Here is a 12,977-nt window from a genome sequence, read left to right on the forward strand (position 1 = left end):
GTCACCCCAAGGTGCTTTATATTGAAAGGTAGACCCTACAATAATACATACAGAGAAAAACTCAACAATCATATGACCCCCTATGAACAAGCACTTTGGCGACAGTGGGAAGGAAAAACTCCCTTTTAACAGGAAGAAACCTCCGGCAGAACCAGGCTTAGGGAGGGGCGGGGCCATCTGCTGCGACCGGTTGGGGTGAGAAAAGGAAGACAGGATAAAAGACATGCTGTGGAAGAGAGACAGAGATTAATAACAAGTGTGATTCAATACAGAAAGGCCTATTAGAAGATGTTAAGTAAGAAAGGTGACTGAAAAGAAAATACTTAATGCATCATGGGAATCCCCCAGCAGCCTAGACCTATTGCAGCATAACTAAGGGAGGATTCAGGGTCACCTGATCCAGCCCTAACTATATGCTTTAGTAAAAAGGAAAGTTTTAAGCCTAATCTTAAAAGTAGAGATAGTGTCTGTCTCCCAAAAGTGAATGCAGAAAGTATCACTATGCGGTCACCTGTAGTGTCACTACCTGGTTCATTATGAGCTTTGTCTCTTTGTGCCATCAGAAATTAGCCATGGTCTGACCTTACATTACCCAGAGTCTTGATAAAGCATGTCAAAATGATTAGATGATCCACCACCCAACCAACACCACCCAACTTTCCAGAGCTCTTTCTTATATTACAGTAACAAACATGAACGTTTGCTGTGCCCCAGCAGTCCAGTAATTAAATGTGCTTTGTCCTCCATGACAAAAAGACAAATCACAATCATTTAATAGAGATGATCTAAGGCTTCCAGCTTAAAGAAGTACAAAAGTTGCACGAGCACTGCTTCTGATGTTCTGAGCCACACAATATGAAGTACATACATTGGCAAGAGGCCCTCCAGAAAAAATAAAAACATCTTGAACACACACAGAGTTTTTAAAATTTCTATCTACCAAATGCACTCTGGAATGAGAAACAGGAGTCTGGAAGGTCCCAAAAGATCTGTTCTGGTGAAACTGACGAATGGAAATCTCATCCCGCAGCAACACAACCCACCTGCAATGCCAAACTATCCCGCAGAGAGAGCCAATGAACGTGATTACATTTATAGAGGCAAATTCTGCTCCACATCCTCTCTCAGGACCGGAGTCGGTGCCTTTGTAGCCTTGGAAGGCCTCTGTCCGTCCAACTTGGCAGCAGATGGATGAGACTTTGATGTGCTGAAAGTCGACTTGACCTGTGTTTACGGCTTAATAAATCTAGGATGGAAAGCTGTGGAAAGAACATAGTAACGCTGGGAGGGGAGGGGAGGCATAGATGTCTTCCCCCAATATTTGAGCCACAACAGAACATATGCTTTATATTATATTATACTGGGGATCCGCATATCGTCAACACACATAGCCCCACAGAAGCAGACTGATAACTGGCACAGTGGTTGTTGGACATTTGGACAAATTTATTTGTTGTGTAGGAAAACGCAAAGCACATAACACGAGACTACCAGTTAGTAATGCAGTCTGACTTTGATAGACTCCCCTGGGGCTTAACATACCAGTGTGGGTCCTGTGAAATCCACATTACAAGGAGATGTATTTATTTGCTGTTTGACTGCATTGGCCAGTGTCTGAAGTACATTTAATGTCTGGCCCATGATGTCACTCAGGCTGAAGTGGGCTTACTTCTTCTAAAGCCACCTTAGATCAAGTAATTTATGTGTTTTGCACGATCAATCTTATGTCGCAGGAGGGGGAAAACATGTCGTCTAATATTTGCAGTTGGCCAGGTTAGAACTGATTTAAGGCATGTAAAATGGGGTCTTGTGCCATTTCTCTAACTCTTAGTCATTTCTGCTGTCCAGGAAACCCTCTGTGTTTAATGTTCAGCCCTGTCAGTCATGAATCTGCCTCTCTTTACTCATAATAAGCTTGTTTTCAATACTCTGGGCCAATTTCTTCATAAGCCATGTATATTTGAAAAGAGGAATTTGAGTATCAAGTGTTTGCTTTAGAAGTCTGATATATAAACACAATACCTCTTATTCAAGGGCTCTGCTGGCCAGATAGCCACAAACCATGATCATGCAGAATCAAAGGATTACTTTAGCTCCTGGCTTAAGAAAGATCATACACACACAAAACCCTTCACATTCCCAGAGTCACTTCACCGTATCCAAGTAAAACCCACTTTATAAAGATGTGGTGCTCTAAGAAAACTTTCCTCTGCATTTATCATAGCTGAACTACATGATATCTGAAATAATATTTTTTTCCTAGCTTAATAAACAACCACTAAATCATGAAAATACCTCCTAGATACTGTTATATGTTCTGGTAACTTCATGTCAGATTCAGTACATAGACCAAATTATTTTATAAAATAATAAAGTTAGAAGCCCCAAAGTGGACACCAGGTCAAAAGGTATTCTGGATAAAGCCTCATTTAGAGAAACTGCATTACCAAAAACAAACACATAAACAAAATAATCAAACAGCAGTGATGTATTATGTAGCTGATTCCCTTCCTTTCAAATCCACAAGCTTTTAAAATGTGTAGAAGTTTGATACTGGAGATTTAAGATTATTTAAACTTTAAGAACAGATTCTTATCAATATCATTATAGGGTGTTTCTCTGAAGAGCTTGGACTTTTAATAGATAAAATTTCCAGCTTCAAACTTGAGAAAGTTATTTCAAATGTATTTTTTTATTGGTAAAAGCTTTATATAATAAGTATAGTATTGAAATTATGTGTGTGTGCAGCAGGAGAGGACAGCTCACGTGGGCTACAAGCAAAAAAGCTCATTTGTTTCAGTCAAAGATACAAAGAACACTCTGTTGTGCACTTTGTGCCAGAAGCCAAAAGCTTTTAACAATGAAAAATACAGAATCTTATTTAATGAAATGTCTGATATGACAGCAGAGCAAGAATGTGAAATATTTCCTTGTTTAGCCATCCATCAAACTTTTTCCAGTTATCAAAAGTTGGGGTCACAGTGGCTGCAAGCTAAGAGGCTGTTTTAAACTTCCTTTTCCACAGCAGTGTTTTGAGTTACTCCCAGAGAATCTCTGCACCAAAATCTGGTGCATGTCTCCTTCCAGGTGTGGTGGCCCAGAAAACCTCCAATGGAGGAGATGCCCAAACCACCTCAGCAGGCCTCCCTTCACCAAGAAGGGGCAGCGACTCTACTCTGAAAGATGTTTGAGTTCCTCACTCAAGCTCTTACAATGAGCCCAGCCACCCTATGAAAGGAAGTAATTTCTCAATCTTATATGTTAAACCTCATTGTAGTCTAAGGAGCTTGGAAAGAAAAGCATCTGAACTTCTTTAAGTTGCTTGAAGATGTTTCACCTCTCATCCGAGAAGCTTCTTCAGTTCTAAGGTCAAATGGTGGAAAGTCAGAGATTTAAGCCCCATGGGAGTGTTCCCCAAAAGGGACATGGATCCCCTATTGATCTTCTACCTAATCACACAAGCCAAGATGTGAAAACAGGTGTAGGTCACAATCAGCCAAGGTTTTGGGTGAACCAACTGTGAAACCTAACCCCACCCTATCATGTGATTTCCTGAGGTCAAAAGACCCAGGATGTGAGTGGGCGTTAAGGCATCTGGGAAGGAATCTCAAAACTGGATTATAAATGGCAGACAGTTGGTGTCGTAAGCCACCTCCTCTGTTTAAAGATCATTCACAGTGGACATAGATGGCTTCTTTCACTCCTCTTTCAAACCATCTTTCGTCGTTGTCCAAAATGGTAGAGGATCAATAGAGGGTCCATGTCCCTCTTGGGGCTTAAATCTGGGACTCTCCACCATTTGACCTTAGAACTGAAGAAGCTTCTCAGATGAGAGGTGAAGCGTCTTCAAGCAACTTAAAGAAGTCCAGACGCTTTTCTTTCCAAGCTCCTTAGACTATGATGACCTGGATGACTGAGAACCTTCATAGACAAACCCTATCATTATTTTTATTACCCAGAGCTCATGAGCATGGGTGAGGGTTTGGAACATGTATGGACTTTTAAGTAAATTTCTTTGCAGTCCAGTAATGAGCCACCTTCCCAGTAATTCCCAAAATACTTGAACTGCCTCACTTGAGCAACAACTCTTCTTTAGAAACACGGCCTCAAACCTGGAGGTGGTGACTCTTATCCGTGCCACTTGATGCTCAGCTCCAAACCAACCCAACCTTTGGTGAAGTTCACATTCTGATGAAACCAACAGAACCACATCTTCTATAAAAAGCAATATTCAATTTTGACATTCCCAAAACACTCGAGGTTAAACAAAACAAAATATAACAAAAGTCATGTTTAATGAGGGAACTGACTTTTGGTATCAAATATTAAGTTATGTAAATTTGCTACTTTTTAAGTCTAATAAGTAAAAAGTAGCTGTTTACACTTCTTCGGTAACTTTTCTAACACTGTTTATCTCAAACCTAAAAGATGTAAGAAGAGACTTGTGTTTATTTTAACTAGACTTTCTTTTACAGGAATGACTTTGGAAGTGCATTTGCATATACAAACACTGACACTGTCACACACACACACACACACACACACACGGATGCATGCAGGCGCACACGCTGTTCTGCAGCCAGTTCTGCATGATGCCAAGTCAGGCAGGGATGCAAGCCAGCTTCTGCTCCCTGCAACGTGGGCCGAGTGTCACTCACTGAAATATCTTGCAAAATGTTTCCACGACCGAAAGCGCTCCAAAAAGACTTCATGTATAATTCTGCAGAAGAAAGAATCACTGCATTAAAATTCATAACAATGCAATACTGAAATAGCATTTGCACATATAGTCAGTAACAGCTTTTTACCTCTGCCCCAGTCAGCAGCCAAGGTTCTGCTGAGCTTCACCATGTGGACTCATGCGCTTACTTAGCATGTCTGTGACAGTTGTTTAGAAAACATTAAAAATAATATTCACCAATGCCTCATGACAGCTGCTTGAGCCGCAGCCATTTTCTTCAACTTGCATCTGTCATCCAAGCTTTTACAGTGCTTTCTTGGACAAGGTACCATGGGATCTATTTTCTGGATGCAAGGAATGACCTTGTGGGAAACATTTGGCACAATCAATCTTGTGATTAATTAATCATAATATTTTCTCTGGTCACCACAGATGGAAGCTCTTTTTTGGGGCTGGAACTTCCATTATCAACTGGCGATAGCAGCGCTGACCCGTTGGAGTGCACTCTGTACACGTGTGTGCAGTTTTGCTTGAGTGTGTGTGCTTCTGAGTTTATTTCTTGGAGATTTCGGTACAAATTGGTTACTCATGGAAGTCTTTTTTTCCTCAAGATAAGGCTTTTGTGTTTTATTTCAACGCAGTGAAAGGGCAGAGGGTGATAGCATCAAAGCTTTCAGAAGGGGAAATAAGGTGTCTTATTCCTGAACATTACTTGGTACTTCTGTCATAATCCTAAGCAGTGAATGAAAGTAAAAGTAAAAATTCAATGAGAATATAATCTGCACATCTCCTCCTGATTGGCTGGGTTCCTGGGTTGCCCCTGGAAACTGTCTGTTGCAGGTTGTTCTACTACAGCATTCTGCCATTTAAAATCCCCGTGTGTGCCAGCACTCCTGTGACAGCACATGACAGTTCTTGTGCTCAATTTCCAAACCTACTTAAAAGTGAAGCCAGTGCAAAATTGCCAAAATAGTGTTTAAAAGAATTTTCACAGCCTGGCTCCCCCATTTCATAGAAATCCACCAGAAGGGGACAATCTTCTTAATCCGTACTGGAGTTACATTGTCTTAAAGAAAGAGGCATCATCACGTGGACTGACAGATGTGCCGATGCCAAGAGTTGTAGACAGCCACTGATTGGCAGGCCTCACCACTGCTAACGAGAGTCACTGAGCAGGATTTCTTCTGTGTATAATTATCTGACACGGATTAGCACGTGTTTTTGTCTAATATTTTATTATTCTGTTTCATAACAGTAATTAACAGGTATCTGTGTTGCACAAATACAGTTTGTAGATACATCTTTATAACTAGGCTTATAAGCATTAGTTGTTACCTCCATCCCTTTATTCAGATATGGTCACTTTTGGTTCCAAAATAAATAAATAAATAAATAGCAATGGCCAAAATGCTACTATTAAAGCTTCAAAATAGGGAGTTCACAACCAGTACTTGTGCCTTTGTCCAGCTTTAATACAGTTCATACCGTCTGAGAAATCTCCAAACCAGCAGTTTAGTTCATATCGTTCATTCTGCTGTGAACAGATTAAATTACTTTTGATGTAAATAGCAGTCACATTAAAGAGTTGGATTGCCTTTTTTTCCCTTTTGCACTGTTTTCTCCTGTTTTGGTTACCTTAGCTAGCTACTACGTTTAGCAAATGTCTTTTCCTTTAGTGCATTTCCACTGAATGTTAGTCAGCACTTTTCTGGAAAGGTAGTGCTGCTTTGTTTATTGTTTTGACCGAGGTTCACCTTGGAGTAAAATTGCTTCCACTCATGGTCACTTCCTTTTTTAGGCCTGTGTAGAAACTTAAATATCCCACATACTGCTAAATCACTGTTCTGATTTTGATTTGATGAAATTCCTTCATAAATTTATGTTGCACTCCTCTACCTTTACACAGGGGCACAACAAGTGAAAACACTGAAAGAACGTGCCAAATAATACACTACTTTCTCCTGGCTCGTACACGTGTGGCTTGCACCACCAGTCCTCCAACCTCCAAATTCAGACTTATTAGCCCTTCAAAAGATGACTGTTATCGCTTGGCATCCAGTACTGCTATGGCTGATGCATTACAGCGCCAACACCAAAGAACACCTTGTACACATCTCACGGTTCTCTGTAACACCAGCAGCATCTGACAGTACAACAGTAATTTGAAACCCCTGGATGAGAACAAGTTGAGAGCTGTTTTTCTAAAAGTACTGGATCTAATCCCAAATGGGTCAAAGAATCTCTATAGGTTCTTCTTTTGGTCAGTTGGGGTACTTATAAGTTCATATCTGGTATTATTAGTTCAAAACTGTTCAACAAACTAACATATTTATTCTACATATTTAGAAATGGTTATATCCTGGCTAATACCAAGTTCATGCTGTTTAATTATGCATCAGTGAACTTGGGTCCAACATAGATAAGAGCTTATCTTTTATGCTCTGTTCATCGGTTTGGGTGGCAGAGGCTCCTGCAGAGTAGAGACCTCAGTAAAACCATAAAAATCATTTCATGTGTGTATGATATGCTTGTCTGTTTTTTTAATCCTGCGTGCTGGAAAACATATTACACAGCATTTTTCATGCTTTCTAAGCCACATGTGGCAGTGGTTTAGTAATTGTTTCCAACAAAACTGATGCGTGTAATGATGCGTGGATACCACTGAAGGCATATCTCCAAAAGGCCTCTCCTTTCTGAAAGACATACTGATTGGTTAACTCAATGGAGAGAGAAAGAGAGAGATAAAACTGTGCCACGTGAGAGAGATGGAGGAGATGCATTGCATTCAACAGAACAAGGAGAACGGCTGGTAAGGCACCCAGGTCTAAAAGTTTACCATCTTACCTCCAAGTTTTAAAGTTGGTTGAGGGCTATCCAGCATGCTTAGGTATCTCTGTTATCCAGGAAGGCAGGTATCAAGCACTAGTGGATATTTTGAATAATGTGAAAGGTTACATATTCAGGTAGATTCAAATTTGACCAGGGCTACATGGACCAAGAAGTTTGCGTGTTTCCTGAGGCTTTTTGAAACTGCTTCTGAACTCTGTTGAACTTGGAGTAGCGCTTGTTTAAGGCCTGCTTCCTGAACAAAAAGGTTGGATTTGCATGAGTTCATATGGGCCATGTCAGCCTGTATACCTTACTGCGGCGGTTGTAGCTCAGGAGACACAGCAGGTCACCTGAAGCTAGAAAACATCACCTGTATATCTGGTGAGCAATTTCAATTTGTGAGTGGGAGTGGTAACTCGAGACTTGAGCAAGGGCTGGTTAGCCTCCTACCCTTCTTAGGAACAGTCTGTTCTTTAACTAAGTGTACTGATTACAAATGTACAAACAGACACTACAAGCAATTAAGATTATTTGATTCACTGCTATGTATTTTGAAAATGACCCTGGGAAGGAACACCGCATACCCACCTACAGGTGGAAATGGGCAAACTCCAATTTGAAAGGCTTCAATTGGCTGGTAGATTAAAACAACAGGGCTGAACTGTATATAGAAACTGAATTTGACACAAGATCTCATCCAGTGGTTTTCATACTCAACACAATGATAATGGCCTTTTGGTAGAGCTCAGGTAGAGTAGAAAAGCACTATATAACAACCAGTCCAGTGCATTTATTAACTCAGTTTTCAAGTCTGCATTTTGGCTCCACATATCCACTGATATGATAGTTGGGGATTGACTTGCTTTTGGTGCTAGCATCAAGTAGTAACTACAGTTTTCTGCACTGCAGCATTGCTATTAAGCGTTGCTTTTTGGGATTTGCATCTCATAAACGCCGAATGTGTTTGTTGCTTTCTTTCCACTGCAGAGATTGAAATGGGGGAAAGAAAAACAGCACCTGACCAAGATTTTGTGATTATTTTATTCACTCACCTTTCACGGTTTAAGACAAACAACAAAACTAGATATCCAAACAAATCCTACTTCAGCTTTTCCGTTGAAGGAAATATTATTACGAACACTCGTAAGATTCATGTACGAGAGGTCAGCTGGGGTAGTATTTCTAAATGGTTTGTTTCCTTCCAGACTGCCAAAAACACCCAGCGAGCTGTATTTATAGTAAATTGCAATAATAATTTGTTTCTACTGACAGAACATGTTCCATATTGCTCCAGTCTTCCGTGTTGCCTTTGAAGTGCCAGTTAAACCAATCGCATTCCTCTCGCAAGTTCTCACTTCCTATCTTCTCCATTCATAGGCCCAAAATAGCCTCTGAATCATTCCATGGACGCTGCTTTGTGTTTACACTTTGCCTTCTTCCATACTGGAATATTGTACCATACTTCACACCAACCGTTCAAAAATGTTCCGATAAAGTCAACAAGAGAAACCAGAATATGGAGTTTAGAAGATTCAAGGGGAACTTGCTGAAGTACATGTTGTGTTTTACTTCAACATCAAGGGCTAAAGATAACTTTTGGAGCTAAAACTTGCCAGAGAAAACTTGTATGGCACAGTATGTGGTTTTCTGGAGTGCTGTAATAAAATAAAATACTGTGGGCATGTGTAATTGCAGAAAATGTATGCTACTCTGACACTGATTTTCAGAGTGAAAAACAGTGTTCTTGTTATGTCTTTGTACACTTTAGATCTGTGGCTAACATTCTGATCAAAACCAGCTCGAATCAAACAAGCCAAGAGTAACAAAGTGATAAGTGTGAATTACTACATCAGCAAGGCTACAGGAAACAACAAGAAATGGGAGACTGTTCCAGCGGGGCGAAGGAACAGCTTCCAGCTCTGTGAGAGAAAATATAAGCTGAAAATAGTGTGAACAAGAGACTGCTGTCCTGCCCAAGATCCACGATCCTGATTGGTTCTGTTGACAACTGGTTAGTTTAACAAACATGCACACAGATGCAAAAATAGACCATGAAAGAAGCAAAGCATAGCAAGCAAAGGTTTTTTTGTTATACAATCACTGAAGGGCGACGGGGTGGTTTTTCAAATTGCAGTTCATGGCGGTTTTAGTTATTCCTGTTATATATGTGTATGTTAACAAGAAACTGGTTAAAGTCTGGTCAATTATTCTGCCCTGTTAAAAGGTCATAGACAATTAATATTAAACAATATAATACTGATAGCTCGGCAGTTGCCTAAGAAACACCCAAACCTTGCCAAACTACTGTTTCAAGTGTGCCACAATGAAGCATGAAAACTACTTACAAGGCATCTTTTCCTCATATGAGATCAATGTTTTTGTGCAGGGTAACAGATAAAAATGCCACCTCGTGACTCATAGAAATGCATAACAATACTTTTATCCTTGAAAAATAAGGAATAAAGACAGAAACAGCTTTTTGCAGTATGCTTTAAACATATGTATGTGTTGCAGTAGAGTACATACAGTACATGGAGATAAACTTGCTTTTGGAGATAACCTCAAGTGGCCGTTTAGAGGGACTGCAACTTTTGTCTCTTCTGTTTAAGCTTCATTTTTCAGCTCTGAAGGTTGCTGTTTGGCAACGCCGCAGCCCTAATTTATGGTTAAAATAAAAATATCCTAAACTCTGACAAATAAACACACTGTTTCCACAAGATCAAAAGATTAACAGTATTTCCTTCTTTGGCTGCTGCTCTCACAGTGCCGTTGAGCAAAGTATGGAAACAACCAGTGCTGTCTAATGACAGTACAGCGTTGTAGTCACACTGCATGGTTCCCAGATTTCTATGCGTTACTCTCTCTTCCTCTGCGATGACTTCTTCTTGTTGTAGCTGTAATTACAAAGTCATCACAGTTCAAATTCAGTTAAAAAAGGTTTAAGGTTTCTTCCTTAATGTTTTGCAAATGCTGGAGGGAAAGCACGGGCAAACTTCTTGCATAAGAAATGTCTGAATGCTTTGGCAGTACATGTTTCCTTCCACTATTTAACCTTAAATGTTACATAACTCACTTAACTCTTAAGTGTTTCATGAGTAGCCACAGCTCTGTCAAAGTGTATATGAGGAGTTCTTTTGCTACACAAAGGCCATGGTGAGGCCTAAAGCCCAAAATGTAATATACTGTATAGGTGGCAGTTTACATGTTGTGGTTGAGCCCTCAATGTGTGTGTGTGTAGGTATGTGTGTGTTTGTGTGTCTTCCTTCAGGGTTTACTGGGTCAAAACCTATAAATTTGGTCTCCACTGCCTCAATTAGTCAGTCAGCTTTCTGGCTCAGAGCTTGTCAGCTAAACACATGACCACATCCTAATTGAGCTTGTAGTAGAAACTGTTCTGCTCTGATAAACGAGACGCTGAGAAACACAGCGTCTGTTTTCAAACGGCTCCAGTTCTGGAGGAATTTAACAAGGTGTTGCATACATTTAAAAAAAAAAAAAAAAAACTTAATTAAAATGTTTTCAAAAGGAACTTTTGTACAGGTTTGAGAAGAGGTTCCAGACAGCGCTGTTGTTTTAATGAGAATGCCTTTAAACAAACTGGGTTTTTTTTTTACATTTTCAGAGGTTATGACTATATCATTACATTGCATAACAGCTACTTCTTAAGTCTCTGCACTTTCCATAAATCTCAGCACAGTGACAGATTTAATTAAATGCAGAAAAATACAGAAAAAGAAAAATGTGTTCATCAGCTTACAGTAGTTCACTTCTGCTGGGAACGGAATAAAATATATCTGCAAGTCTTAAAAGGTTTGTTTTCTTAACAACCAAAAAAAACTACATTAAATCATCAGAAGCCCAGTGCACCCAATACTCAGAACTCCGAATACTCTGAATTTCAAACTGAGCATCAGATTTAGGAAAGAAAGGCGATCTAAGTTACTTTGAATGTGTCATGGTTGTTGGTGACAGACAGGCTAGTCTGATTACTTCAGAAACTGCTGGAATTTTCCTGCACGACTATCTCTGGGGTTTAGAGAATAACCTGAAAAGGAGAAAGTTCTCTGAGTGAAAATCTCCTGTTTACACTGGAGGTCAAAGGCCAGACTGCTTTGCGTTGGCAACAGTAACTCAAATAACCATTTGTTCAAAATATATTGAGCCTCGAAGCAATGACATTAAAGCATGGATCTACTGTGTATCAACAGCTCTGTCTGCTGGTGCTGTGAGAGATGTTTTCTTGGAACAGTTGAACATCCTTTAAACACCATAATCAGCCCACCTCCTGACAGCTGTTTCTAAAAGGATAACATACCATGTCACAATGATCAGATGGTTTCAAACTAGGGCTTTGAGCATCAAAATGAGTCGACTGTACTCAAATCGCCTCCACAGTCACAGATCTCAATCCAGCAGAGCACATTCAGAATGTGGTGTGATGGTTTAATTGGGAGTTAGGGTTAGGGTAACCCCTAACCCATCTTGGATGTGCCCTCTTACCGCCAAGGTGTACCTAAAAGTGTCCAGTGAATATAATGTCGACTACAAATGAATAAAAGTAATCAGGAACATGTTACAGTAGAATCAAAATAAACACTGTGTGATTCCTTTAAACCAAAAGTCAATGAGAATTCAATCCTGTACATTAGGTCTTCTATAGTGTTACAAATAAGGCAGCTAATTAATTCCAGGCTGCAGTCCAAAAGGCATAGTTTCCAGAAAAGAACATGTAATATGGGATGGAAGAGCTAGAAGTAAAGCCCTCTGGTATGTGCTTGGAATAGAAGTCACATTATGTTATCACTTTCATGTCTGTGGATGTGTGTGTTCAAGTGGCACTGAGTAATTAGCCGATTCTGAGAAATAGCTCCCGATTACTGTCCGAGCTTCTGGCTGCGCTGCTGTTGACGCCTGCGATACAAAGAACATTCCCAAGAGTTCTCTTCTTCTCTCTGTCTAGACGCTGCAATAACCCAAAGGCAATCACCTAGAAAAGAGTGTGTCAGAGTGTGTTAACGGAATGGCGCTTACTTAAATGGCAAGGGTGTGAAAGTGTGTACATACCTTGTAAAAACTCTGGGAACAAAAGGGAGGATTGTCACTGGAGTATGTTTATGCAGTTCTGTCTGTTTCTTGAGTTTGTCTGGGTCTATAATAGGAAAAGTTTCCATGAAATATCATCTTTAAAATGTAGAGGTGTGACATGTCTGCATGCTTTGTACTGCTGATGAATGATGAGCACGTTCTTTAAATTTATACCAAAATTAAACAATTTAAACTACATTCATGTGTCCAAACATCAATCTTTCTGGAACAAATTGGCCAGTACTCATGAATATTGAGTGAAAGCAGCTTATACATTCAAGAAACCATTTGCGAGCGTAGCTGTGGATGAGATGACCTCAGAAATGACATAAATATAAAATCCATCTTAGTAAATTGCACAAATGAGACCTAACAGCCTGAC

At 39.9% G+C, this 12,977-nt stretch overlaps 1 long non-coding RNA gene across 1 annotated transcript; it reads right to left on the minus strand.

The window, feature by feature from the left end:
* Nucleotides 1–11,051: 11,051 nt before the first annotated feature.
* On the minus strand, nucleotides 11,052–12,660 carry LOC102077269 (uncharacterized). Its single transcript, XR_267871.1, has 2 exons — nucleotides 12,575–12,660; nucleotides 11,052–12,497 (listed from the first exon to the last, which is right to left on the minus strand). It is a non-coding gene; the product is annotated as an uncharacterized LOC102077269 (long non-coding RNA).
* Between the last annotated feature and the right edge of the window lie 317 nt (nucleotides 12,661–12,977).

This window comes from Oreochromis niloticus, linkage group LG16, assembly GCF_001858045.2.
Source record: "Oreochromis niloticus isolate F11D_XX linkage group LG16, O_niloticus_UMD_NMBU, whole genome shotgun sequence".
Lineage (NCBI taxonomy): Eukaryota > Metazoa > Chordata > Actinopteri > Cichliformes > Cichlidae > Oreochromis > Oreochromis niloticus.